This window comes from Balaenoptera physalus (genome assembly GCF_965194825.1).
Source record: "Balaenoptera physalus genome assembly, chromosome: X".
Lineage (NCBI taxonomy): Eukaryota > Metazoa > Chordata > Mammalia > Artiodactyla > Balaenopteridae > Balaenoptera > Balaenoptera physalus.
In genome coordinates, this window is record NC_138903.1 from 21,510,000 (window position 1) to 21,537,976 (window position 27,977).

Consider the following 27,977-nt stretch of genomic DNA (forward strand, 5'->3'; position numbering starts at 1 on the left):
CCACTTTTCCCCTTCTGTTGGTCTGCCAATAAAAGAAATTTCTTTTACTGTTTTAATAATGGTTACCCTGGACGTTACAATATGGTTTCTTAACTTATCAAAATCAAATGTTAATTGGTACTTTTATATTCTCTGAGAAAATGTAAGGACTATAGATTAGTCTCCCCAACTTAAATGCTACTGTTGTCATATATTTTAATTCTCTGCCTGTTTTAAACCCTAGATATAGAATACTAGCTTGGCAGTTATTTTCATTATATTGTTTTCTGGATTCCATTGTTCCCATTGAGAAGTCAGCTATTGACCTAACTATTGCTCCTTGGAAGGTAATCAGTTTTTTTCCCTTCTGTGTGCTTTCCCCACCCCTGTAATTCTGCTGTGATATGTCTAGGTGTGAATTTCTTTTCATTTATACTGCTTAGGATTTGTTGGGCTTCTTGAAACCAGAGATTAATGACTTTTGTGATCTCTTCAAATGTTGCTTCTTCTCCATTCTCTCTCTCCTCTCTTCCTGGGAGTCCAGTGAGATATATTTTAGGTCTCTATATTGTATCCCCTGTGTCTCATTCTTTTTAAAATATATTTTCCATCCTTTAAGTCTCTCCATGCTTCATTCTGGATAGTTTCTTTTGACATACCAGTAATTCTATCATTGGCTGCATGTAATCTGCTCTTAACCCTACTATTCTTTTTCTTTTCATTTCTTTTCTCTGTCTTTCTTTTTCTTTTTCTTTTCTTTTTTCTTTTTTGGTCTTGTTTCTTTCACTCAGCATGATTGTTTTGAGTTTCATCCATATTGCAGCATATACCAATAGTTCATTCCTTTTAATTGCTGAGTGTTATTCCATTGTATGGATATACCACTATCTTTTTATACACTCACCTGTTGGTGGACATTTGGATTGTTTACAGTTTTAGGCTATTACAAATAAAACTGCCATGAACATTTATGTATTTGTGCAGACATATGTTTTCATTTCTTTTGGGTAAATGGAGTGATTGGTTTGTATGGTCTATGTTTAACATTTTAGACACAGCCAAACTTTTTTCCCAATGTAGTTGGACCATTTTACAATTCCACTAGCAGTGTTGAGAGTTCTGGTTGTTCCACATCCTCACCAATGCTTGTTGTGGTCATTCTCTTAGAAATTGTAGCCATTTTAGTGGTTATGTATTGATATTAAATTTTTTCTCTTTTTTAAAATTTTATTTTACTTTATTTTAAAATAACACAGTACAATTGACTTTTTGGTGTAAAAGTCTAAGAGCTTTTTAGAAATTAACATATAATAAGAATGATTCTTTTTTATTTTGGTGTACAGTTCCATGAGTTTTAACAAATGTATATATTTGTGTAACCCCTGCCACCAACTGGATGCAGAAAGATTCCATCATCCTAAAAATCTCTCTCAGCCTGCCCCTTTGTAATCCTACCCTCATGCCACCCCTAATCCCTGGCAGCCAATAATCTTCTCTATCACTATAGTTTTCCCTTTTCCAGAATTTCATATAAATGGAAGCATGCAATATATAACCTTTGAAAGTGGCTTCTTTCACTCAGTGTAGTGCCTTTGGAACTCATCCATGTAATAGTTTGTTCCTCCTTATTGCTCAGTAGTATTCCATTGTAAGGCTGTACCACAATTGTTTATTCATTCACCCATTAAAGGCCATTTGGGTTGCAATTATGATTTGAGTTGCTGTAGACATTGATGTTTTTGTGAACATAAGTTTTCATTTATGTAAGGTAAGTTACCTAGGAGTGAGATTCCTGGGTAATGTGGTAAGTGTATGTTTGTTTATAAGAAACTGTCAAAACATTTCCTGGAGTAGCTGTACCATTTTGTATTACCATCAGTGATGTATGAGACTTCCAGTTGCTCTGCATGCTTGTCAGCCCTTGGTATTGTAACTTTTCGTTTTTATTTTTTTTAGCCATTCTATTAGGTGTGTAATGCTATCTCATTGAGGTTTTAATGTGTATTTCCCTAATGACTAGTAACTTTGGCCATCTTTTAATATGGTCATTTACCATCCGTATATCCTCTTTGTTTCAGTGTCTGTTAATGCATTTTGCACATTAAAATTTTTTTTAACTTCTAATTTTTAAAAATTGAAGTATAGTTGATTTACCATATTGTGTTAGTTTCTGGTGTACAGTAAAGTGATTCAGTTATATATATATATATCTTCTTTTTCAGATTCTTTTCCATTATAGCTTATTACAAGATATTGAATATGGTTCCCTGTGCTATACAGTAGGACCTTGTTGTTTAGCTATTTTATATATAGTATTTTGTATCTGCTAATCCCAAACTCCTTATTTATCCCTCTCCCCCTCTCCCCTTTGGTAACCATAAGTTTGTTTTCTATGTCTGTGAGCCTGTTTCTGTTTTGTAAATAAGTTCATTTGTATCATATTTTAGATTCCACATATAAGTGATATCATATGATATTTGTCTTTCTCTGTCTGACTTACTTCACTTAGTATGATAATCTCTAGGTTTATCCATGTTGCTGCAAATGGCATTCCTTTTTTATGGCTGAGTAATATTCCATTGTATATATGTACCACATCTTCTTTATCCATTCCACTGTTGATGGACAGTTAAGTTACTTCCACATCCTGGCTATAGTAAATAGTGCTGCTATGAACATAGGGATGCATGTATCTTTTTGAATTATAGTTTTCATCTTTTCCAGATATATGCCCAGGAGTGGGATTGCTGGATTGTATGGTAGCTCTATTTTTAGTCACCATGCTGTACATTTGATCTCCAGAGCTCATTCATCCTGCATAACTGAAACTTTGTACGCTTTGACTAACATCTCTCTATTTCCCCTACCCTTATCTCTTGGTAACCACCATTCTACTTTCTGCTTTCATGAGTTTGACTTTTTTAGATTCTACATATAAGTGAGATCATGCAGTATTTATTTTTGTGTGTCTGGCTTATTTCACTTAGCATAATGTCCTCCAGGTTCATCCATGTTGTTGCAAATGGCAGGATTTCCTTCGTTTTAAAGTCTGAATAATATTCCATTATATATGCACATATCACATTTTCTTTATCCATTCATCCATTACGGACACTTAAATTGTTTCCATATCTTGGCTATTGTGAATAATGCTGCAATGAACATGGGAGTGCAGATATCTCTTTGAGATACTTATTTTGTTTCCTCTAGATATATACACAGAAGTGGGATTGCTGGGTCGTATGATAGTTCTATCTTTAATTTTTTGAGAAACCTCTATACTGTTTTCCATAATGGCTGCACCAATTTACATTCCCGGCACGAATGTACAAAGGTTCCCTTTTCTCTACATCCTTGCCAACACTTGTTATATTTTGTCTTTTTGGTGATAGCCATCCTAACGTGTGGGGTGATATTTCATTGTGGTTTTGGTTTGCACTTCCCTGATGATTTGTGATGTTGAGCACCTTTTCATGAACCCATTGTTCATTTGTATGTCTTCTTTGGAAAAATGTCTATTCAGATTTTTGTCCATTTTTAAATTGGGTTATTGGTTATTTTGCTATTGAGTTGTATGGGTTCCTTATATATACTGGATATTAACCCTTATCAGGTATATGGTTTGGAAATATTTTCTCCTCTTGCATAGGTAGCAACATTTTGTTGATGGTATTCTTTACTGTACAGAAGCTTTTTAGTTTGATGTAGTCTCACTTGTTTATTTTTGTTCTTTTTGCCTGTGCTTGTGGTGTTGTATCCAAAAAATCATTGCCAAGACCAATGACAAACGGATTTTCCCCTATGTTTTCTTCTCAGAGTTTTATGGTTTCAGGCCTTACATTTAAATCTTTAATACATTTCAAGTTACTTTTTGTGTATGGTGTAAGATACAGGTCCAATTTCATTCTTTTGCATGTGGATATTCAGTTTTCCCAGTACCATTTGTTGAAAAGACTATCCTTTCCACATTGTGTGATGACTTCTTTCAGCTTTTGTAAGTCTGAAGAAGTCTTTATTTCCCTTCATTAAAACAAAAATATTTTATTTTTTAATTTTTTTTATTGGAGTATAATTTCTTTACAATGTTGTGTTAGTTTCTGCTCTACAACGAAGTGAATCAGCTATAAGTATACATTATGTCCCCTCCCTCTTGGACCTCCCTCCCATCCCACACCCATCCCGCCCATCTAGGTCATCACAGAGCACGGAGCTGAGTTCCCTGTGCTATACAGCAGGTTCCCCCTAGCTATCTATTTTACACATGGTAGTGTATTTATGTCAAACCTAATCTCCCAATTCATCCCACCCTCCTCTTCCTGCCCCACCACCCCTGCCCCCGTGTCCACACATCCGTTCTCTATGTCTGCGTCTCTATTCCTGCCCTGGAAATAGGTTCATCTGTACCATTTTTCTAGATTCCACATATATGCATTAATATACGATATTTGTTTTTCTCTTTCTGACTTACTTCACTCTATATGACAGACTCTAGGTCCATCCACGTCTCTACAAATGACCCAATTTCGTTCCTTTTCATGGCTGAGTAATATTCCATTCCCTTCATTTTTTGAAAGACATTTTCACTTGGTATAGAATTCTAGGTTGACTTTTTTTCTTTTAATACTCTAAAGATGTTTCTTCACTGCTTGCATTGTTCCAAAGAGAAATATGATGTTCATCTGTTATAATACATGGGTTTTTTTTTAAATTGTCTGGCTGCTTTTAAGATTTTCTCTTTATCACTGATTTTGAGCAATATGATTATGATGTGCCTTGGTATAGTTTTCTTCATGTTTCTTGTGCTTGGGATTCACTGAGCTTCTTGGATCTGTGAGTATATGGTTTTAATTATATTTGGAAAAATTTTGGCTATTACTGATCTGCTATTAATCCTATCCAGTGTAATTTCATCTCAGACATTGTAATTTTCATCTCTTGAATCTCGATTGAGTCTTTTTTTAAAAAACATGTCTTCCATGTCTTAACTTCTGAGGGCATGAAATACTGTTATAACCCTTTTTAGTGTTCTTGTCTATGAATTCTATCACCTGTGTCATTTTGGGGTTGGTTTCATTGATTGATTTCCCCCCCTCCTCCTTTTGGGTTGTATTTTCCTGCTTCTTTGCATGCCTAGTAATTTTTTTAATTGGACACCAGGCATTGTGCATTTTACCTTGCTGAGCTTTATTCTGTGACACAGTTCCTTGGAAACAATTTGATCCTTTCAGGTCTTGTTTTTAAGATTTGTTAGACAGGATCAGAACAGTGTTTAGTCTAGGGTTAATTATCCCCTCAACTGACCTCAGATTCCTCAGAGTACGCTGCCAAATTCCCTGTGAATTCTGAGGTTGTCCAGTCCGGTTAGTGGGAACAGGCAGTATTCTTGGCCCTGTGTTAACTCTGAGTACTGTTCCCTCTAATCTCTTCATTTGATTCTTTCCCTGGCCTTGGGCAGTTTCCTGACGTGCCTGTGCTGATTAGCACTCTGCTGAACACTCAAGTGAGGCCCTGTGCAGAGAGCTGGAGTTCTCTCTCTTTTTGCAGTTCTCTCCTCTCTGGAATTCATTCCTGAAGATTCTAGCCATTTTGATCTCCCCAGATTTTCAGCCCTGTCTCTTCAACTCGGGGAGGTCACTGGGCTATCTCTGAGTTCCCCTTGCCTGCTCCATGGCGTGGGCACCAAAGGCAGTAACGTGGGGTGCTCCTAGGGCTCACCTTGTTTGTTTTCCAGCTCTCCCCATCACTGTCATTTGTTGCCTAATGTCCAGTGTCTTGTAACCCAGTGTTTCATATAATTTTTCATCTTTTGGTTGTTTCAGATGCGAGGGTAAATTCAATCTTCTTACTCCATCTTGGCCAGAATCCTCCTAATAATTTTTGATGGAATGTTTGACATATATATGAAAAATTATAGAGATAATTTGATTCTCTGTAAAGTGTTATTTTCTTATAGAATTGTTTTAATTTAGCTTTAGGCTGGCAGCTGAAAAAGAGGCAGTTCTCCTTAATATAATCAGGGATTAAACTGATTTGAAGCGGAGAGTAAGTCTTTTTGAGTGTTTATTCATTTCTGATTCATCCTTATTCCTAAGATATGGCCCTTCAGAGACTCCAGCTAAAAACACAGAGTATTTATCAGGGTCCCTTTTCCTTGGTGGACCCTAAACTCTTAACTTCCCCCCATCCCTTTGGGACTATTGGAAGCACTGCTCAGCTCCTCAGACCATGAGTCATTGCTTCTGCTAAGCTTCTCAGCTTTTCAGCTGCTGTTTTTAAAATCAGTAAATGCCTTGAAGGGAAAAGCAGCCAGCAATGAATGCTGGTCTCATCTTTGTGTGTTTCTCATCTTTTATCTTGCTCTCAAGACCTCACTGCATTCGCTCTGATACCTTCAAACAGATTTTTTAAAATATCTTACCTAGTTTTTCCGGTTGTGCTTGGTGAGAGAGTTGGTATGCAACAAGTTAGTCCACTATTGCCAGAAATAGAAAACCTACCTATCATTTTTTTGTTAGTTACTTTACTTCATCAAGGTGTTTGAAATTTGCATTGTATTGTATAATTACAATTTCCACTTGTTTCGTGTTAGTTCTGAATTTACATACATATGATGTTCATCACCAGTCGTTTCACCATTGCAGTGCCATTTTTGAGCTCTTTATTTTGATTCAGCATTAGGTTGTTTGGATTCTATTCCCAAAAGTTTTTCTCTGGAAGCCTCCTTTCCCTGTTTCAACTGGCTTGGTTTCTTTCCAGGTCTATTTGTACAGCTGCTATCCTCGAATTATTTCTACTTACTATTTTCCTGGTTATATGTACTCTTTCTTTATTATTATGTCTTTCTCTTTCTAGGCTTAAAAATTACACAGTCACATGTTCTAAATTCCTGAAAAGTGTTTGGGAAGGTAAACTTTGAGTCCTTGCATGTCTGAATATGTCTTCATTCTGTTCTCAATTTTGATAGTTGGAGCTGTATTATTTCCTTTCATATAGCAGTTAGAGGCAGTGATGAGAATTCTGAGAATAATATTATTCTAGTTGCTTTCAAGGCAATATATTTTTCCTCTTTGGGAATTTGAAGAATTTTTTTCTTTATTCTTGGTGTTCTGAGATTTCACTGCAATAAGTCCAGATAAATATTAAAAAATTTATTGTACTTAGCATTTGACTGGCTCTTTAAATATGAAAACTGTGTCTTTTTTTCACCTCTGGGGAATTTTCATCTCATTTATTTTATTATAGTCTCCCCTCTATTGTCTTCAGCTATGCTGGAACTTTCATTTGATCAAAGCTGATACCTCTGGATCTGTCCTTGTTCTTTTAACTTTTCTTTAACATTTTAATCTCTTTTGTTCCCCATTTGCACTGTGTTCTAAGAAAATCACTCAGGCAAACTTGTTCTTCAGCTAGAGAGTTTTTTCCAGTCTTTAATTGGTTTGTTTTTTAACAGCCAGTTCTTGTTTTATGAATGTGATAGCCTCTCATCTTTCTCCAGATATTAATCATTAATTTAAAGTTATTTTGTGTATGCTGCATCTACTGTTAACAATTTTAATTTAAGTCAGGGCCTTATGTGATCCATTTATTGCAAGGCATCCATCCAAAGAAATCTAGGTCAGCAGCCAACATTCATGATGAGTAATTTACAGCTTTACTTGGTCTTTTGAGAAAAACCAAAGAGGAAATGTATTTTTAATGCCTACCTAACATCTTTTTTTAAAAAAAAAATATTTATTTTTTTGTTTTTGGCTGTGTTGGGTCTTCGATGATGCTTGCGGGCTTTCTCTAGTTGCAGAGAGCGGGGGCTACTCTTCGTTGCGGTGCGTGGGCTTCTCATTGCGGTGGCTTCTCTTTTTGCGGAGCCTGGGCTCTAGGCGCACAGGCTTCAGTAATTGTGGCACATGGGCTCAGTAGTTGTGGCTCGCGGCTTCTAGAGCACAGGCTCAGTAGTCGTGGCGCACCGGCTTAGTTGCTCCACAGCATGTGGGATCATCCTGGACCAGGGCTTGAACCCGTGTCCCCTGCATTGGCAGGCGGATTCTTAACCACTGCGCCACCAGGGAAGTCCCTACCTAACATCTTAAATATGCCTTTTCCCCACTGCTTCTTCCCCAATACACTTTATAGACTGCTGGTAAGAGAGCTCTGAACATCACCTTCCAACTGTCTCAAATCCCCTCCAATATCTGGCCCATACAACTTCTTTTTTGTCCCCCCTCTTTGCTCTTCTTCTTCCAACTTGGAATCTCTATGTTCTCTACTTAAAAAAAAAAAATCTCCTTATGCATTACCTGTGGATTCTCCACAACAAATGAAAACCCAAGAGCTGCAACATGCAGAAGAATCTTTCTCCATTAGAAACTGAACGTAGAGAGGTAAGATTGTGAATACTCATACTCTAAGGCAATTCCCCGGCGGTCCAGTGGTTAGGACTCTGTGCTTTCACTGCCGAGGGCACGGGTTCAATGCCTGGTTGGGGAACTAAGATCCCGCAAGCTGTGCGGCGAGGCCAAAGAAAAAGAAAGAAAAAAAGAAATAAAATAAAATTGTTGTTCCTGTGACAGTTTTCCCGAGGAAGTATTTCAAAGTCTCTGTGAAGAGAATCCTGGTATTTAATAGTGGCACCCAGAGACTACTTCTCTCCCAGTTCAGTCTCCATCCTTCTCTGGGTGGTGGTAGTTTAATTAGTTTTTTGGCTTCCTGGAGACCATGCCAGGCTGAGCCTGATTGAGTACATCATGATTCCTTCTCACAAACCTTAGAGTCAGGGAGTGGCACACTCCACAGTGTAATGTGAAAACGAGGAGACACTCACCAAGTAGATTATGTTTACGTTTGCAGGCTGTTGTTGGATGGCCATCCTCCTTAACAACTTGAAACAAACCCAAGCCATATAGTGATAGAATCTCCCAACGTTTAGAGATAGCACTTTCAATTTCATTTCCATTTGTCTCCATTTCCAAAATGCCATGGTATGGATGGTCCAAAACTCACCGCCATCCCTCTTCTTACTCATCTTTTCAACTAAAGCAAATTAGTGGGTGTAGTCTCCCAACTGAACTCTTGGGAGGGAGCCCTACTCGTGTTTCAGACTCTGCTTTATCCAAACCACTGGGATCTTGCTTATCTTGGGTACAATTTCTTTTGCTTTTAATCTTTATTGGGGTATAATTGATTTACAATATTGTGTTATTTTAGGTGTACAGCAAAGTGAATCAGTTACACATATACATATATCCACTCTTTTCTAGATTCTTTTCCCACATAGGCCATTACAGACTACTGAGTAGAGTTCCCTGTGCTATACAGTAGGTTCTTATTAGTGATCTATTTTATATATCAGTTTCTTTTTTTTTTCTTGGCCACACCGCGCGGCTTGCGGGATCTTAGTTCCCCAACCAGGGATTGAACCCAGGCCCTCGGCAGTGAAAACACGGAGGCCTGACCACTGGACCACCAGGGAATTACCACAATTTCGTATTTTTGAATCATTTCTCTCCCCCAGAGCTACACTAGAATCTTTAGCCTGAGCTTTATTGTTTAATCTTGCTTTTGGTGAACATGTACGGTAACCTTTTTCTCTTCCTCAGATTAGCTTCACCAACAATGAGAATTCTGAAGTTTAATGAAATCTAAGATGGCTTAATAAATCTTGACTATAATTTAGGATTACAAGCCCTTAATTCGGGTCAGAGGTTCTCAACCCTAGTTGCATATTAGACTCACCTGGGATCGTTTAACGAGTTCCCCTGCACAGGACTCAGGCCAGGCCAATTGAACGGTGTACCTCTGGGGGAGGCGCCAAGGCATCAGGATTTTTAAAAAGCTCCCAGGTGACTCCACGTGCTGCTACGGTTGAGAACCTCTGCTCCTGGTGCCCCTGGCCCTTCTAGCCTTGCTGTCTTTCCCAGGAGACGCCTGCTGCAAAGAGGTGTTCCAGTCTGAAGAAGTAAGTAGTGCCTTTCCCCCTTCTCACTAATAGATTGGGCCTATGAATTGAGGCCGTTTTCCATTCTGCTGTTCTCTCTAGGGCTGTGAGGCAGCTCTCAAACACAAACAAGCAGACAAACAAACGATTTGGTGACCTAGGGTCCATGAACAGCCCTAACGTGGGAGTCATTTCCCTGATGCTCCGTTCTTGCAGCTTCTGCCCAGGTTCCATTTCATCAGTATCTCTAATCACAGATCAGTCTTTTGATCTGGTACCTTAAGAGGTACTTCTCACCAGCTGATCATGTTTCTGGTAGCAAGTACTCCATCCACATCAGTGATGTCAAAGCCTACATCATGACCAGCCTCAGAGGCTGCTAAGTCCCAGGGGCTGATGGCGTGAGTGGAACCTAGGGCCCTGAGCGAATACACTGCAAATGTGTCAGTCACAAGACCCCTGCCCCCATCCAGGAACAACTTCCATTTTTTAAGAAACTGGACATCTGTGGAGGTTATTATTTTTTTAATTAATTAATTTATTTATTTATTTTTGGCTGCGTTGGGTCTTCGTTGCTGCGCACGGGCTTCCTCTAGTTGCAGTGAGGGGGGGCTACTCTTGGTTGCGGTGTGCAGGCTTCTCATTGTGGTGGCTACTCTTGTTGCGGAGCACGGGCTCTAGGCGTGCAGGCTTCAGTAGTTGTGGCACGTGGACTCAGTAGTTGTGGCTCCCAGGCTCTAGAGCACAGGCTCAGTAGTTGTGGCACACAGGCTTAGTTGCTCCGTGGCATGTGGGATCTTCCCGGACCAGCGCTCGAACCTGTGTCCCCTGCATTGGCAGGCGGATTCTTAACCACTGTGCCACCAGGGAAGTCCCTGTGGAGGTTATGTTTTAAGTGACATGTCACAACTTCAGACTTTCTCCATTTGGTAGACTTACATAATGCTGCATATGTTTGGGTTTTCGTTCCAGTATACACACTTCTAACAGCATATTCTCCCCCAGATTTGCCACTCCGACTTCAGACCTCACCCTGGCCCTCTTTTGGGCCATCTGGAGTGAATGTCAGGTCTATCATGGCCTTGGTCTGGGTGACTCCTGTTCTTTATCATCCTTGATCTGATAGTCTAATGTTCATGGTGAAAATATTTTCTTGTTAAAGTTTAACACAAAAGTTTCAGTCTGAAGCCCAGCTGGATATCACACCTTAAAACTCAAAGATGACTGATAGCACCCCAAATGTAGTTCAGTCCCTGTACCCCCTGCCATGCTGGGGAAGGGGCAGGACGGTCAATAACTGCCTCATGCATAACCCTTCCCTCTCTTTGTCTTCTCCTTGGGAGAAAGTGAAGTTTTGTAAGTGATCGAAGAGGTGAAAGATGTAGTATACCCACACCCTCAGCCAAGCAGACACGTGAAATCGGTTCTTTACTTCATAATCCAAGCCATCTGGAGTGTAAAGGAGAACTTGGCTGGTTGTCCTCGTCCATTCAACTCATCTCGTGCACCTGTGTCCTGCTGCTGGTAGAGAGCAACCTCCTTGAACCATTTCCAACATCTTCGCCCCTTTCCCATATTCCTTGATCTTTTTAGTACCTCTGTCATGGGTTGTCACGCAGTTCCTCTTTTGGATGGGGGCGGGAAAGAAAACTTTAGGTCCTGAAGGTGGAAATGGACAGTGGAAGAGTTCATTGTGCTGCTGTGAACCGTAGGAGAAATAGTTCCAAAGCAATCAGATGTTCCTGTGGAGGATTACTTCCTGTTGGTGTACGTTTTGAACCGAATTATGCTGGAAGAGTTCATGGCTCCTTCTCAGCTTTTAATTACTTTTTTTTTGCTGTGCCATGCAGCATATGGGATCTTAGTTCCCTGACCAGGGATCAAACCCGTGCCCCCTGTATTGGAAGCGCAGAGTCTTAACCACTGGACCGCCAGAGAAGTCCTTTAATTACATTTTTAAAAAGGCTCCTCCTATTACCTCAGCCTTGAGACGTTTCAGGCTTCTCAAGGTGGAATGGAAATGAAAACACACACACACACACGCGCACACACACACACACACACACACACACACACACACACACACAACTATTCCTCCGTTAATACCAGAGGCAACTCTGGTATCTCTTGTGTTGGTTGAGCTTGGTGCCTGTTTTTTATGGCAATGAATTTCCTCAGATGTTCTGTGATTTTTGCGTGCTCATGTTTTTGTTTGAGAGCTCCTGTTTGTATGGCTGTGATTATGGAGCTTGTTTCGAGTGTTACAGGGCCTCAGTGGAGTAGGGGATGTTTGGCTGTGTCTCTCTCTGTTGGGGATTGCTGGCTTCCTGGGGCAGTTTTAAGGAGAGACTACATGTTGCTGCTGTCCGCTGCTCAGCACAAGCCCTTGGAGAACACAGGATGAGAGAGAGAGAGACAGAGAGAGGAGAAAAACTCTCCATACGTGCACATGTAGTTTTCAGATTAGCCACCCAGAAGATTGTTCAGCCCCATGGGAATGTCCCATCTGATCCACTAATAATTCACACACTATAGGCTGAAAAACACTGATAGATGACCCTTAATTTTTACAACAACCAGAGATTTTAATCTTCATGAAGAAAGATTTAAAAGTCAAGTGATGCATCATGATTGGTATGGCCATTTTCCTGGGAGTATAGTATCTTGTTAGGCACAAATGGCCACATGTTGTTGAATTTATCAGTTGTGATGCTCACTTGAGGTGCTCTTAGTTTAAAATGACTGCTCTCTTAGTAATACTCAGATCCTGGCTTACATGCAAAAACTTTACATGTTGTTATGATATAATTGGCCACCGTATGTGTCAAAATCTGCAACAAAATTTTAAAAAGAAAATCACAGAAATCACTTAGAGTTGTAGAATTGTACTATTTTTGTTGAAAATTAATAATCAATATTGTATATGTGATAATTCCCTATTAACAATATTCAATTGGCTTAAATCTCTTTATTCTCAGGACAGGTTGTGTCAGAAGGCGCTTTTCTCAGGGGAATGGGTATCAGCTCACGGGGAAGTGTGCCATCTACTGGAGTTGCTAATATGCCCTCTAACACCACCAGGAATTCTTTTTCAGGACTCTTTGGGATACTAATATTTCCTCCATTCGTGGGCACTCCCTCCTTCCCCACCAGCAGCCCCATTTTTACACAGGATAAACAGAGCACGGAGTTCCCATGCGGCCGTGTAGCAGCTTCTGAACTGAATCCCAATGATGCTTGTCTCTCTTGAGTGTGCGCTGCACTAGTCACTTGCTTCTAATGAATAGAATATGACAAAGGGGTTGGGACAGCCCTTCTCAAATTAAGTTACAAAAGAGTGTGACCTCTGTCTTGGTCACAAACTGTCTCTCTCTGGTGCCTCTTGCTTGTCATTCTGATGAAGACAGCTGCCATGTGTGAGCTACCTTATGGAGAGGTCCACATGGCAAGGAACCGGGGGCAGCCTCTGGCCAACAACCAGTGAGAAACTGAGGCCCTCAGTGGAACTGAGACCCTTAGTCCAACAGCTCGTGAGAAACACAATCCTGCCAACAATCATGTGAGTGAGCTCGGAAGCAGATCCTTCCTCCATGGAACCTTCAGATGAGGCTGCAGCCCCAGTCACCATCTTGATTGCAACACTGTGAGAGACCCTGGTTCCTGACCCACAGAAACTGTGGTGAAACAAATGTTTTGAACCATTAAGTTTGGGGATGATTTGTTATGCAGCAGTAGTTAACTAATTCAAGGGCTGATACTGACTCAGTAATTTTGATGGATTTTCAAAAGCTTCAGAAAGTTCTTGTTAGAATTGGCTTAATAAGCCTCATAAAGACACGCTCTTGTGCCTGGCTGGTTAGCCTGTTAGACCTTGCGTCTCCAGAGGAGCACTTCTGGAACTTCTGGGGTCACTCGGTCTGTAGTCCTACAAAGAGGATGTCACAAAAGACTGGTCTTTATCATACACCAGGTGAGTGAGCATTTTAAGGTAAGTATACTTTCCAGTGTAACGTGTTGTTTTTATCATTAATTTTCAGTTGTGAGAATAAAACATGAACACATTGTCCTGGTGAAAATAAGTATGTTACGGATAAACTCCTCTTTGACAGTAACCTGATCTAGGTCCCTCTCCTCCCCACCTCTCCACTCTTTATTGTGAGTTTGGAGAAAATCTTTCTAGAACTTAAAAAAATTATATAAACATGCATGTGCTTGTTTTTACAAAAAATAACACTCTCTTGCCATATCATTCACCTTTTTCACTCCTCCTTGCTTTTTTTTCCCACTCAACCATCTCAACCAGTTTTGAAATCCCTGTTGATATATGTGGATCTAGTTCATTCTTAGCTACGAAATGGAAAACACCACATTTTACTTATCCATCTCGTACTGATGACCTTAAGTTGTTTCCAGATTTTCACTGTTATACACAATGCTGCAGTGAACATTTCCTACCTGTCTATGCCAGAGTGTGTTTTTCTGGGCCAGACACCTATGAGGGGAAGAGCTGGATCATATAATATGCACATCTTTAGTCTTAGCAACATTGCCAAATTGCCCAAAAAAAATGGTTGTGTTAATTTACACTTCCTGTAGTAATGAATGTGACTGTTTGCTCTAAATCTTGCCAGAATATCATATTTCCCAGTCTGGTGAGAGAAAAACAACTTCACGTTGTTTTAGTTTGCATTCTCCTAGTTATTAGTGAGGTTGAAAATCTTTTCATATATTTATTGGCAGGTTTTCTCCATTTTTATAGGGTTCTTATGAGAGCAGTTGTGTGTGTGTGTGTCTGTGTGTGTGTGTGTGTGTGTGTGTGTGTGTAGCAGGGTTTGGGGGAAGGGTGTGAATTTGAGCTTGGATGCCAGCTACCCAGGGGAGTTTCATTCCCGTTCTGAGAACATCAGCTGCCCACTGCTGATAGCACTGGGAGAGCTTGTGAGAAATTGAGATCATGTGCAGCCTCTCCCTTTGGGGTGAGATAGAGCCACTGGTTTCAGCTAGGACGTTAATCTAGACAGCCCTGGGGGTTATCTGGTACTAAAACTGCTCATCTCTTCCCAACACTGCTGTGTGAAGGCAAACACAAGGGGGTTATGATGTTGGCTTAATTAATTGCTTCTGATCAGTGCAAAATAGGTTGCTGCCACGCTATGGGGGCAGGGCAGAGGATGAATGGAACTCAGGAAGCTCCCCTCGGTACAAGTTAAAGACTACCGGATGCCTAAACAGGCAAAACTGACAAGGGCAAAGATGCTCAGGAATTAAAGTTTGGGACGCCTCACACCTGCAAGGCAAGAGGAGTTAGGATTGTATGATGGGGGAGGGACACCTCACAACTAGTGGTAAAAACAAAGCCTATTGCTGATCCTCAAGTTTTCTTCCTTGCCAAATATGTGTATTTATATATTTTAAAGAATTTCTCATATCTTTGACTGACTTCTCTCTCAATATAAATAAAGATGGATAAACTTGTGCTATTTAGACCATAGGTTCCAGAATTGTGTTGGAATTAGAAGAGGAACAGATTTGATCCAAAGATCTTTATCTTGCAGCTGGATGCAGAAACTGAGGAGACCTTGGTTTCTCTTTGGGAAGTGTGAGTTCATTTTATGTTGTAAGGGGAAACAATCACATTATTTTAAACAACAGAATTTTTGGAAGCGTATATATGGGAAGATGGGTTATGTGAATAATTGATGACCAAAGGGATGGGCTGTTTTGTGAGGAAGGGGGTACCACCCAACATTCATTCAGCCCTCCCAACGGCAATCATGATTACTTCTGGGCAATTCCCTAGGTGTGTACAATCTTGGTGGAATGATAAATTGAGGATCTGGCAGAACTCCTGCTACAGAGGCCCCTGAAGGCTCCATCTGCCAGATTCTTCCTCTAATTTCTGCAATAGAGCCAAAGTGTCAGCATGTTGCCCAAAGTATGTGAGGGTGACTCAGTCTTCTGGAACTTTTAATCCTTTAATCCTCAACAGAGTGAAGCAAATCAATTCATTCATTCCAGTGACTGTGCTGGGAAAGGTTGTCAACCTAGTTCAGTTACAGAGACTCTCTGGAACTCCCTGGTTCTGTTTTGCTCCATTGCATGAATATACTTCAATTTATATATCTTTTCTCTATCAACATCTGGAGCTATCTCAAATATTGCCGCTGTGAGGATCCTTTTTTTTTTCCCATTAATTTTACTTCAGTAGCTTCAACTTTCTATCCCTAGCTAATGAATGGATAGATTTTTGTCACAATAGTGTTTTATTTATAATACATTTAAATACATACATATTAATTTCTTTTTATTGCTCTTACTAGATACATATATTTCTAGGAATAGACAAAGTAAGCTTAAGAGAAAAGAGAAAATATATCTATAGTTTAAGTAAAATAGAAGAAATACCAAGCTGTAAAAAATGCAAAGTTGGGAAAATTTTCTAATAATCATACCCAACTCCCAAATTGTCTTTCATTGCCAAACACTGCACCTAACTAAAACATTTAAAATTTAGTAATAGCACGATTACTTGATTAGTTTTATTTTGTTTCTGTAATTAATAATCTTAATATTAAGAAAAAGACAAAATTTGTATAAAGACAAAAATTGTAATGAAAATACACAAAGCAGGACTTCCCTGGTGGCACAGTGGTTAAGAATCCGCCTGCCAACGAGGGGATACAGGTTCGAGCCCTGGTCCAGGAAGATCCCACGTGCCATGGTGCAACTAAGCCCGTGCACCACAACTACTGAGCCTGCGCTCTAGAGCCCACGAGCCACAACTACTGAGCCCACGTGCCACAACTACTGAAGCCCGTGCGCCTAGAGCCCCTGCTCTGCAACAAGAGAAGCCACCATAATGAGAAGCCCGCGCACCGCAATGAAGAGTAGCCCCCGCTCGCTCCAACTAGAGAGAGCCCGCACACAGCAACAAAGACCCAACACAGCCAAAAATAATAAATAAATAAATTTTTTTAAAAAAAGGAAGAAAATACACAAAGCAATGTTGGAGTTAGTTTTATAGCTTGTGATAGCATCATAGACAAAAAAAAGAATCAATGTCCTTTGTTTTGTTTAGCGACTCAAAAATTGGGCCAAATGCATTGCCTTTGGAAATGTCTAAACTGTGTCTTTTCTATCTCTTTGCCTGTTAATTCAGGGTAAACTTAATCAGTATGTTTCTGATTTATTGTCACATAGGTCACTGTAAAGTTGTTTCTAAAATGTTAGTTCATAACAAATGAGCTTTTTGAACCATTTAAAAATACTTTCAGGATCTTGTATTTAGAGACCAAAAAAGTCATGTTTCTCTAGATGTCATTGGACGGAAATCCCAGTGAGGAGAGGTTTAACTTCAGAATTCTAAAAGTCAGAATAGATTTTCAACTTGAAAAAGCACGTCTTCTACCACTATTCTCCAGTGTTATCCAGGCTTCTCTCCCATTCCATGGATCTGATATTTAAGAAATTGAACTTTGACTTCAATTTAAAGGCCATCCGAGTGCTTCTCTTTTTTAAAATTGAAGTACAGTTGATTTACAATATGGTGTTAGTTTCAAGTGTGCAGCATAGTGATTCAGGTTTTTTTGCAGATTATATTCCAATGTAGGGTATTATAAGAAAACGCTGTGAAGATTCTTGTGCTTCATTTTTGGTGTACAAGTTCACACATTTCTCTTGGGTATACATCCAGGAATAAAATTGCTGGGTGGTACTTGTAATAGAGATAAAACATGCATCTTTAATAAGTAAAAGTCTAATGTTAAATGATAATTTTGCCTGCTCCCAGGACCATGCAGGGACTGTAGAATGCCCCATTATACCCCCTCCTGGCCTATATGCCATTGTAGTTGTGTCTCTTAAGCCTTTCAAAACATTATTATTATTGTACTGTACAGTCAATATTTTTTTTTGCCTTCTTTTATTTAATTTATTTTTATCTATTTATTGAAGTATAGAGTATTTATAACGTTGTGTTAGTTTCTGGTGTATAGCAAGTGATTCAGTTATACATATACATATTCTTTTTCATATTCTTTTCCATTATATTTTATTGTAAGATATTGACTATAGTTCCCTGTGTTATACAGTAGGACCTTATTGTTTATCTATTTTATACAAAGTAGTTTGTATTTGCTAATCCCAAACTCCTAATTTATCCCTCCCCCACCTTCCCCTTTGGTAACTATAAATTTGTTTTCTATGTCTGTGAGTCTGTTTCTGTTTTGTAAATAAGCTCATTTGTATCATAGTTTAGATTCCACATATAAGTGATATCATATGATGTTTGTCTTTCTTTGTCTTAGTATGATAATCTCTAGGTCCATCCATGTTGCTGCAAATGGCATTATTTCATTCTTTTTTATGGCTGGGTAATATTCCACTGTGTATATGTACCACATCTTCTTTATTCATTCATCTGTTGATGGACATTTAGGCTGCTTCCATGTCTTGGCTATTGTAAATACATTTCATATTTATTCTTGAAGGATACTTTCACTGAGTATAGCTTGTCAGGTTGGCTGTTATTCTCTTTCAGCTCACAGAAATTAACTTCCTATTTTCTTTAGGCCTCTGCTATTTTTGTTGGAAAGTCCACCGTCAGTCTGTTTCTCCTTTGTAGGAAATATATCTTTCTGCAATTTCACTGGCAATGTTGACCTTGATCACCTGGTTGACGTAGTGCTTGCTAGGTTTCTCCACTGTAAAGTTACTTTCCCCCCTTTTGATACAGTACTCTTTAGAAGCAAGACTAAGCACAGCCCACACTTAAGGGGTGAGGAGTTAAGCATCACCTCCTTGAGGGGGAGTATCTACATAAATTATTTGTAATTCTTCAGTATAGGAGATTTGTCTATTCTCCCCCATCAACTTTTTTTTCAGTTGTTTATATCAGTATGGACTCATGTATATTTATTTTATAAATATAACTTTAGGTTGTAGTTCAGTACTACATGATTTGTTTTGTTTCTCTTGCCCAAATTGTTCCAGCTTTGACAGTTGGTAGCTCATTCAGGTTTTCTCCTGTATTCCACTGACATACTCCCATCACTTTTTTTTTTTTTTTTTTTGAGCACTTCCTTACTTTCTGGCACTTCAAGATGCTCCAGGCTCATCTTGTATTTTTCATGCGCCCGTTTTTTGTTTTCTTGTTTTTTTTGCAGATATTTTCAATAATGTATTTTATTTCTTTAAATAATGTAAGCATTTTTTTTCAATTAATCTCTGAAGTTTTGGTAAGTCTGATTCTGCAGTCTGTTGTTTCAACTGGTTCCCACTCATGGTGACTTGTTCTCTTATGTGTTTGGTTAGTTTTACTTTATACTGATTACTGTACTTGAAATTTTATTTTGAAGATTCACTGAAGCCTAGAATGAAGTTGCTTATCTCCAAAAAAAAGTTCTCCATTTGCTTTTTCTTCATGGGGTAGTCCCAGTCTGGAACCACTTTAAATCAGGTACACAGCTCTAATTTCCCAGAACTACTCAGGCAATGTGAACCTAAGCTGTAAGTTCATGGTCACAACTTCGCAGGGAAGGAATTTTTTTCCTGCTCTAAATATCACCAAGCCAGTGGGGTCCCAGCTTAACATAGGAAAGGCCTCCTATTACTTTCTCTACCTTGGGTTGTTTTGCGTCCAAATTTCCCCATTAAGCTGCTAAAACTGAAGCACAAGTGTTCCTTATTAGCAAATCCCTTGGGATAAAAGCGATTCTGGGCTTTGAAACTCTGTTTCTTTCTATAGACTCCTGCTTTCTCTTGGTTTTTGGCCTGGTATTTCCTTGCTTTTTCATTAGCTTTTAAATGCTCTTAAGGTTTAAAAAAATCTATTCATGTGTTTAGTTGTTTGTTAGTTATCCATATTTTAAAAAATCTATTCATGTGTTCAGTTGTTAGTTATCCATATTTTAAAAAATCTATTCATGTGTTCAGTTGTTAGTTATCCATATTTTTAGTTGATTGGTACAAATAATACAGCCCATCTTTCCTAGAAATAACTTTTTCAATCTAGGGACTCTGTCTTTCTTCAGTTCTCTAAAATTCTCAGACATTATCTCCTTAAATATTGCCCCTTCCTGATTTTTTCTAGTTTTACTCTCTGGAACTTTCATTAAATAAGTCCTGGTGCCTCTCAACCTACTCTCTTAGCTCTTAATTACGTCCTCATATTTTAAATCTTTTTATCACTGTGCAGCCTCTGATGAGTGATTCCCTCAGCTGTCCTCTAATTCACAAATTCACTTTTTCCACCCATTATTTTGTTTATCTCAGCATGTTGGGCATTCGTCAGTTTGTTCTCAGATTGATTCCCCATCCTGTGATGCTCTGTTCCCTCTGTATTGCAAGGACCTTCATATCCCATGATCCCTTCTATGTAAGTTTGCGTATTTCTCTCCCTCTGTCTCGGCTTTGGGTAACGTCTCTGGAAGTGACTGTGTCTCCTCTTTGCCTCCATCTCCCGCCAGACAGCCGCACTTTTCAGGGCCGCAGCACCTGCTGTGCTTCTAGTTCCCATCAGCAGGCTCTAAATGCTGGGTTCTGCCAATACAACCTCTTTCTGTTGTCCCTTCAATCATACGGGCGGTAGCAGCTTCCTGCTGTTTTTAATCTCTGGGATGCCTCACCATCCCTCCTTGGCTTCTCCGTTCCACCATCACCTGTGTCATAAATTCCTTGTATAAAGTTCCCTCTGTTGAGGGATTTTTCTTTTCCTGACTGGACCTTGACTAATATGCACACACATAAAAAATATGCACACATCTAAAAATTATTTGTGTATTGTTTTTATTTTTTAATATGTATTTATTTATTTATTTTTGCTGCAAAAAACTTTGTTGTTTCCATTTGGTCCAAGGCTTGGGAGAGGGCTCCAGGGTGGTTAAAAGCTGCCTAGTGGGGCTTCCCTGGTGGCACAGTGGTTAAGAATCCGCCTGCCAATGCAGGGGACACAGGTTTGATCCTTAGTCTGGGAAGATCCTACATGTGGCGGAGCAACTAAGCCCGTGCGCCACAACTACTGAGCCTGCGCTCTAGAGCCCACGTGCCACAACTACTGAGCCCACGTGCCGCCACTACTGAAGCCTGCACGCCTAGAGCCTGTGCTTCGCAACAAGAGAAGCCACCGCAACGAAGAGTAACCCCGCTCGCTGCAACTAGAGAAAGGCCGCGTGCAGCGATGAAGACCCAACGCAGCCAAAAATAAATAAATAAATAAATACATTTTATTATTTAAAAAAAGCTGCCTAGTGGCTGCAGAGAGGGGCTTCAGGCAGGAGCCCTGACGCCAGAGGGGCTCCTCAAAGGCCGCTGGGCTCCGGAGGTTCCTAGTCGTGCTGGAGGGTGAGCCTTTCGACGAGGGACTCGCCCAGCCCCGCCTGGGGACCGGCCGGCCTGCGGAGGTTGGTCAGGTGATCGCGCACCTTCTGGATGAGTTTCACCTGCTCATCTAGGAGGCGGCTCTCCGGGAAGTCCCAGAGGCGGGGGTCTGCGCGGGCAGAGCCCAGGGCGTGCAGGTCCACAGGGGCCTGGTTCAGGTTCTTCTCCACGATAATGGCGGCTTCCACAGCGTCCTGGGTTTCACCCCGCTCATCCTGAGACGCTTCTGCACGTCCTGGAAGAGGGCGCGGCTGCCGCACTGTTTCTGCATTTTCAAGAGGCGCTGGGCGCCCTCACGCTTCCCCTCGGGCACTTCGCGGAGAAAGCGGCCCAGGCCCTCCAGAGCCGCGTCGTGGCGGTGGAAACAGGAGCCCAGAGAGAGGTAGGTGCGCGAGGCCCGCAGGTGCATGTTGACCAGGCGGTTGACGGCGGCCTCCACCTCGGCGGAATCATTCTGACGAATCTGGGAGCTCGTGGTGGATCGGTAATACGGCGTTAAGCTCACAATATGGTGCTGGCGGTCCCGGTGGCCGAGGACAGCTGAGCGGCTGGTTCCGAAGGTTGCGAGTGGAACACAGGTTGGAGGGGGTCGGAGGCGGGAGCGAGGGGCGCCCCTGGGTCTGTTCCGTCCACACACCGCCGTAGCAGGAGACGGAGCCGCGGGACTGCCCAGCGCACTGCCTGTGTGTTGTTTTTTATCCAGAATTCCATCTGGTCTTGATTCGTAGCACATGCTTTTGTTTGTTGATTTTTAAATACACTTATTTTTAAATCCTTTCCAAATTGTTCTATTATTTCGACTTTCTTTTATATGACTCCTCTTAGATGTTGGCTTCCTTTTGCGGTGTTGGGTTTCATTGTGGCCTTTGTAGTTTTTTTTTGAACACTCATCGTCATGGAGGCTTTTTTTCTCTCCCATTCACTGTCCCTGGAAAGTGGTTTTACGATGGGCTTCAGCCCAACATCTTGAGGACCAAAGTCAGTGGCTCAGGGCTTTTGCTCTGTGGGCACATCACGCTTCCGAAGCAGGAGCTCACACAAAATGCATACCTGGTGGCTGACTGCGCAGTCTCTCCGCTTTCTTGCTCTGTCGGGGGCAGTTTGTTTCCAGTGGATAGGTGCGACTTGTTCACCTTCAGCTGTAGCTGGGGGACCGTGAGCGGTGTCCCCACTGGGAATGGGGGGTGTGGGTGTTCCTTACTCCTTGGTTGGATTTGAAATTCCAGACTTGTGGTCAAAAGGTACCAACTTACAGTTATAAGATAAATAAGTACCAGGGAGGTAATGTACAACATCATGACCGTAGTTAACACTGCTGTGTGGTATATTTGAATGTTGATAAGAGAGTAGGTCCTAAAAGTTCTCATGACAAGGAAAAACACGTTTTTCTTCTTTTTTTGTATCTATATGAGCTGATGGATGTTAACTTATTGTAATCATTTCACAATTATGTAGGTCAAGCCATTATGCTGTACACCTTAAACTTATACAGTGCTGTATGTTAGTTATTTCTCAATAAAACTGAAAAATGAAAATTAAACAATAGAACAAAATAAAGCAAAAAAAAAAAAATTCCAGAATTTACCATCTGGGTCAGGTTCTTCCTGGACTCTATGGGCCCACATGTTAAACTTGTCCTGACTGCTGTGGGTTTCCACTTCCCTTCCGGTCCACGATTTAAAAAATCATGTCCCTGAGTGTTTTTTGAAACACTGTATCTATCATTTTTACATTTTTGAAACCGAGTGAGGGAAGTTTAGCATACATTCACCCTGAGTCAACACAGTTTTTAACCACAATGTAGTTTAAAAAGCGTTGCTGCTCAAAGTGCCTTCTGTGGAGTGTGTTTTTTAATTTAATTTATTTTCACTATTTTATTTTATTTTTCTACAATTTTAAATGTTACTTTCCATTTAGTTATTCCAGAATATTGGCTATATTCCCTGTGTTGTACAATACATCCTTTAGCCCATTTTACACCCAATAGTTTGTACCTCTCACACCCCCACCCCATCTTGCCCCTCCCCCCTGCCCCACTGGTAACCACTGGTTTGTTCTCTGTATCTGTGAGTCTGCTTCTTTTATGTTATATTCACTAGTTTGTTGTATTTTTTAGAGTCTGTGGAGTGTATTTTATTTTATTTTTCTGTTTTTTTTAAATTGAAGTGTAGTTCAGTTACAATTTTGTGTTAATTACTGCTGTACAGCAAAGTGATTCAGTTATACATGTATATACATTATTTTTCATATTCTTTTCCATTATAGTTTATCACAGGATATTGAATATAGTTCTCTGCTATACAGGAGGACCTTGTTGTTTATCCATTCTATATATACCAGTTTGCATCTGCTAATCCCAAATCCCCAATCCATCCCTCTCCCATCCACCTCCCCCTTGGCCACCACCGGTCTATTCTCTATGTCAGTGATTCTGTTTCATAGGTAGGTTCATTTGTATCATATTTTAGATTCCACATATAAGTGATATCATATGATATTTGTCTTTCTCTGTCTGACTTCACTTAGTATGATAATCTCTAGGTCCATCCATGTTGCTGCAAATGGCATTATTTCTTTCTTTTTTATGGCTGAGTAATATTCCATTGTATATGTGTACCACATCTTCTTTATCCATTCATCTGTCAGTGGACATTTAGGTTGTTTCCATGTCTTGGCTGTTGCGAATAGTGATTATGTGAACATAGGGGTGCATGTATCTTTTTGAATTAGAGTTTTGTCTGGATATATGTGCAGGAGTGGGATTGCTGGATGATATTGTAGTTCTATTTTTAGTTTTCTGAGGAAACTCCACACTGTTTTCCACAGTGGCTGTACCAACTTACATTCCCACCAACAGTGTAGAGGCTTCTCTTTTCTGTGGAGTGTATTTTAAGTGCAGAATCCCAGGCCCACCTGAGACCTGCTGAATCAGAAATGGCTCTTTAACAAAATGCCCGGATGAGTCGTATACACATTCAAGTTCGAGGAGCGCTCCTCTAAAGGTCAGTTAGTTTCTGTATAACCAACCTGGACAAAATGAGACCCTTAGAAGCTTTTATTTCCCTAAATTTCACCTCTTTCTTCCTGTCCCGCCAATTCCATGTTGATATATCTTGAATTTTTGTTACAGTTTGCTGTTAAGGGACATAATTTTTATAAGCAATAATAGCTTAAATTGAGCACATATTTTACTGATTTCTTTGCTCTCCATTGCTTCTTGTATCCCATCACTTTTTTTTTTTTTTTTGGCGGCACCATGTGGCTTGCGGGATCTTAGTTCCCTGACCAGGGATTAAATAAACCTGGGCCCTCGGCAGTGAAAGCACAGAGTCCTAACCACTGGACCACCTGGGAATTCCCCCATCACTTCTTTTAGTTTCATTTTTCTCCTTGGTGAAGTTCTCTTGGAGCTTCTGGTATGATAGCATTTTTGAGTCCTTGTAATCTGAAAATGGTCTTTATTTTGCCTTCATTCTTTGACAAAATGAATGGATATAGAATTCAAGGTTCAAAGGTATTTTCCCTTGGCACTTTGCCGGTATTACTCTATTGTCTTCTTGCATCCATAAAGAAAAGAAAAACATGGGACTTCCCTCCTGGTCCAGTGGTTACGACTCTGCACTCCCAATGCAGGGGGCCTGGGTTCGATCCCTGGTCAGGGAACTAGATCCTGCATGCTGCAACTAAGACCCGGCACAGCCAAATAAATAAATATTTAATAAAAACAAAAAAAAAAACAACAAAAAAACAAAAAAAAGAAAAGAAAAACAGAGAAGAAACATTTTTATCATAAAAAATAATTTTACAGAAAAGTAGAGGGAATAATGTAGTCAACTCCCATGTATTTATCACTTGACTTCAGCGATTAACAATATTTTTTATTTATTTATTTTTGGCTGTGTTGGGTCTTCGTTTCTGTGCGAGGGCTTTCTCTAGTTGCGGCGAGCGGGGGCCACTCTTCATCGCGGTGCACGGGCCTCTCACTGTCGCGGCCTCTCTTGTTGTGGAGTACAGGCTCCAGACGCGCAGGCTCAGTAGTTGTGGCTCACGGGCCCAGTTGCTCCGCGGCATGTGGGATCTTCCGAGACCAGGGCTCGAACCCGTGTCCCCTGCATTGGCAGGCAGATTCTCAACCACTGCGCCACCAGGAAGCCCAATTAACAATATTTTTGCATCTGTTTTGCTGACAGGAAATCTCACATCAACCGCATTGTCATTTTTTTCAGATCTTTTTGTTCTGGTAGCTTTTAGGGAACTCTTCATCCTTCTGGTTCTGAAAATTTGCTACAGTGTCTAGATGTGCTTTTTATCATTATTACTGATTAGCACTCAGAGGTCTGTCTCAATTGACTTGTGTTTGGGTTCAATCCTGGGAATTTCTTGACTTATCTTTTGGATGTTGCTTCGATTATCTCCTTTTGGAAGTAACTTTTAGAGAACTCTTGTTAACTACTGAATCTTTCTTCCATCTGTCTTTGCAATCCTCTTCATTCTTTTCATCCCTTTATCTCTTTGTGCTGTGTTCTGGGAAAATTTCTCAGTGTAACCTTTCAGCTTCCTAATTTAACCTTCAGCTGTGTGCAGGCAGCTCTTCGCTGGTATAACAGCTACATTTTTTTGGTGCATCAGCTTTTAATATTTTAGGGTTACCATGCTTGGTTGTGGACTTCTGTCCTGTAGGAAAATCCTCCTGGGTACATCCTGAGTGGAGATGGTTTTCCAGTGGGCCTAATTTGCAGAGGGGCTGGCCACGCAGGAGCATGGCGGCGGTAGTGCGACCCTGGCCTTCCAGTGGTGAGGGCCACCATCCTTCTTAGGTGAAGAGGGTCTTAGTTGTAACTGACAGAATGCAATAGCTACTTTAAACAGAAAAGGGCTTTTATTTCTACTTTTTGTTGGGAGATGAAATAAATTATTAAAGGGCACTAATACACTCTATACCTCGATTAATTTTTACATAGGTATACACTTGTGTAATCACCACCCAGATCAAAATATAGATTATCCCCAGCCTTCCAGAAGTTCTTTGTGTCTCTTCTCAGTCAGTATTCATACCATCCTCCCACCAGAGGTAGCCATTTCCTCTGTTTCCATTACCACTGATTAGTTTTTCCTGTTTTTGAATATTACAGAAATGGAATTACACCATGTGTACACGTCTGACCTCCTTTGCTGAGCATAATGCCTATGAAATTCATATTCATATGTTGTTGTATATATAAGTTGTTAGTCCTTTTATATTGCACTGTAACATTCTATTGTATGAAAAGATCACAATTTATATATCCATCCTCCTATTGCTAGACATTTGGTTTTTTTCCCGTTTCTAATTCTGCTGAATAAAGCTTCTATGAACATTCTCGTTTGTGTCTTTGGTGAACATATGCATTTATTTCCTTTGGGTTACAAACCCAGGAAAGAGACTGTTGGGTCATAGACTGGGCATACGTTTAGCTTTAGTCAATGCAAGCAATTTTTTTCAGAGTTGGTTGTGCCAGTTTACATGCCCATCAGCAACGTATGAGAGTTCCAGTTCCCCCACAACCTTCCCAGTACCTGGCATTGTGAGTCTTTTTCTTTTTAGCCATCCTGGTGGGTGTGCTGAGGTGTCTCATTGTGCTTCTAATGTGCATTTCTCTGGTGAGTAATGATGTTGAGCACTGTGGCAGATCAGATTTTCCAAAGTTTCCACAACAACTCCCATCCCACGTGATCTTACAATGGCACCGTGACACTTCCCATCAGAGGCGGAGTCCGTGTACTCCTCTTGAATCCTGTGACTATGGTGGAAGTGGTAACATGTAACTTCTAAGGGTAGTTCATAAAAGGCATTACAGGTGTACCTCTTTATTGCACTTTGTTTTACTGTGCTTTGGAAATTTTTTTTTTTTAACAAATTGAAGGTTTGTGGCAACTCCGCATGGTCAGATGATGGTTAGCATTTTTTATCAATAAAGTATTTTTTAAAATTAATTACTTAATTTATTGGCTGCATTGGGTCTTCATTGCTGCGCGCAAGCTTTCTCTAGTTGCGGCAAGCGGGGGCTACTCTTCGTTGCGGTGTGCAGGCTTCTCATTGTGGTGGCTTCTCTTGTTGTGGAGCATGGGCTCTAGGCACACGGGCTTCAGTAGTTGTGGCATGTGGGCTCAGTAGTTGTGGCACACGGTCTCAGTAGTTGTGGCTCGCGGGCTCTAGAGCGCAGGCTCAGTAGTTGTGGCACATGGGCTTAGTTGCTCCGCGGCATGTGGGATCTTCCTGGACCAGGGCTCAAACCCGTGTCCCCTGCATTGGCAGGCGGATTCTTAACCACTGCGCTATCAGGGAAGCCCTAAAGTATTTTTAAATTAAGGTATGCACATTGTTTTTTTAGACATAATGCTATTGCACACTTAATAGACTACACTATAGTGTAAACATAACTTTTATATGCCCTGGGAAATCAAAAAATTTGTGTGACTAGCTTTATTGTGATCTTTGCTTTATTGTGGTGGTCTGGAACGGAACCCCCAGTATCTCTAGGTATGCCTGTGCCCGGTTCTTTTGGGACACCCTCTTGGAGCCCTGAGCTTCCACATAAGCAGTTCAACTAACCTGAGGTCACCATGTTGTGAAGAAGCCCAAACTAGTCCATACAAAGAGACCATGTGGAGAGGTCCTGAGACTACATGAGAAAGATCCCCAGCCAGCCCCCGG

At 40.5% G+C, this 27,977-nt stretch overlaps 1 long non-coding RNA gene and 1 pseudogene across 2 annotated transcripts in view; both read right to left on the reverse strand.

Moving 5' to 3' along the window:
* Positions 1-316: 316 nt before the first annotated feature.
* LOC309652942 (ferritin light chain pseudogene) lies at positions 317-26,232 on the reverse strand (annotated as a pseudogene). Its single transcript, XR_014268749.1, has 2 exons — positions 25,064-26,232; positions 317-24,876 (listed from the first exon to the last, which is right to left on the reverse strand). The product of XR_014268749.1 is annotated as a ferritin light chain pseudogene (transcript).
* Positions 317-27,977, reverse strand: part of LOC309653016 — a 633,104-nt gene continuing 605,443 nt past the window's right edge. Inside the window, exon 2 of the long non-coding RNA XR_014258981.1 lies at positions 317-20,960. This is a non-coding gene — a long non-coding RNA (uncharacterized lncRNA). The remainder of the gene's footprint in view (positions 20,961-27,977) is intronic.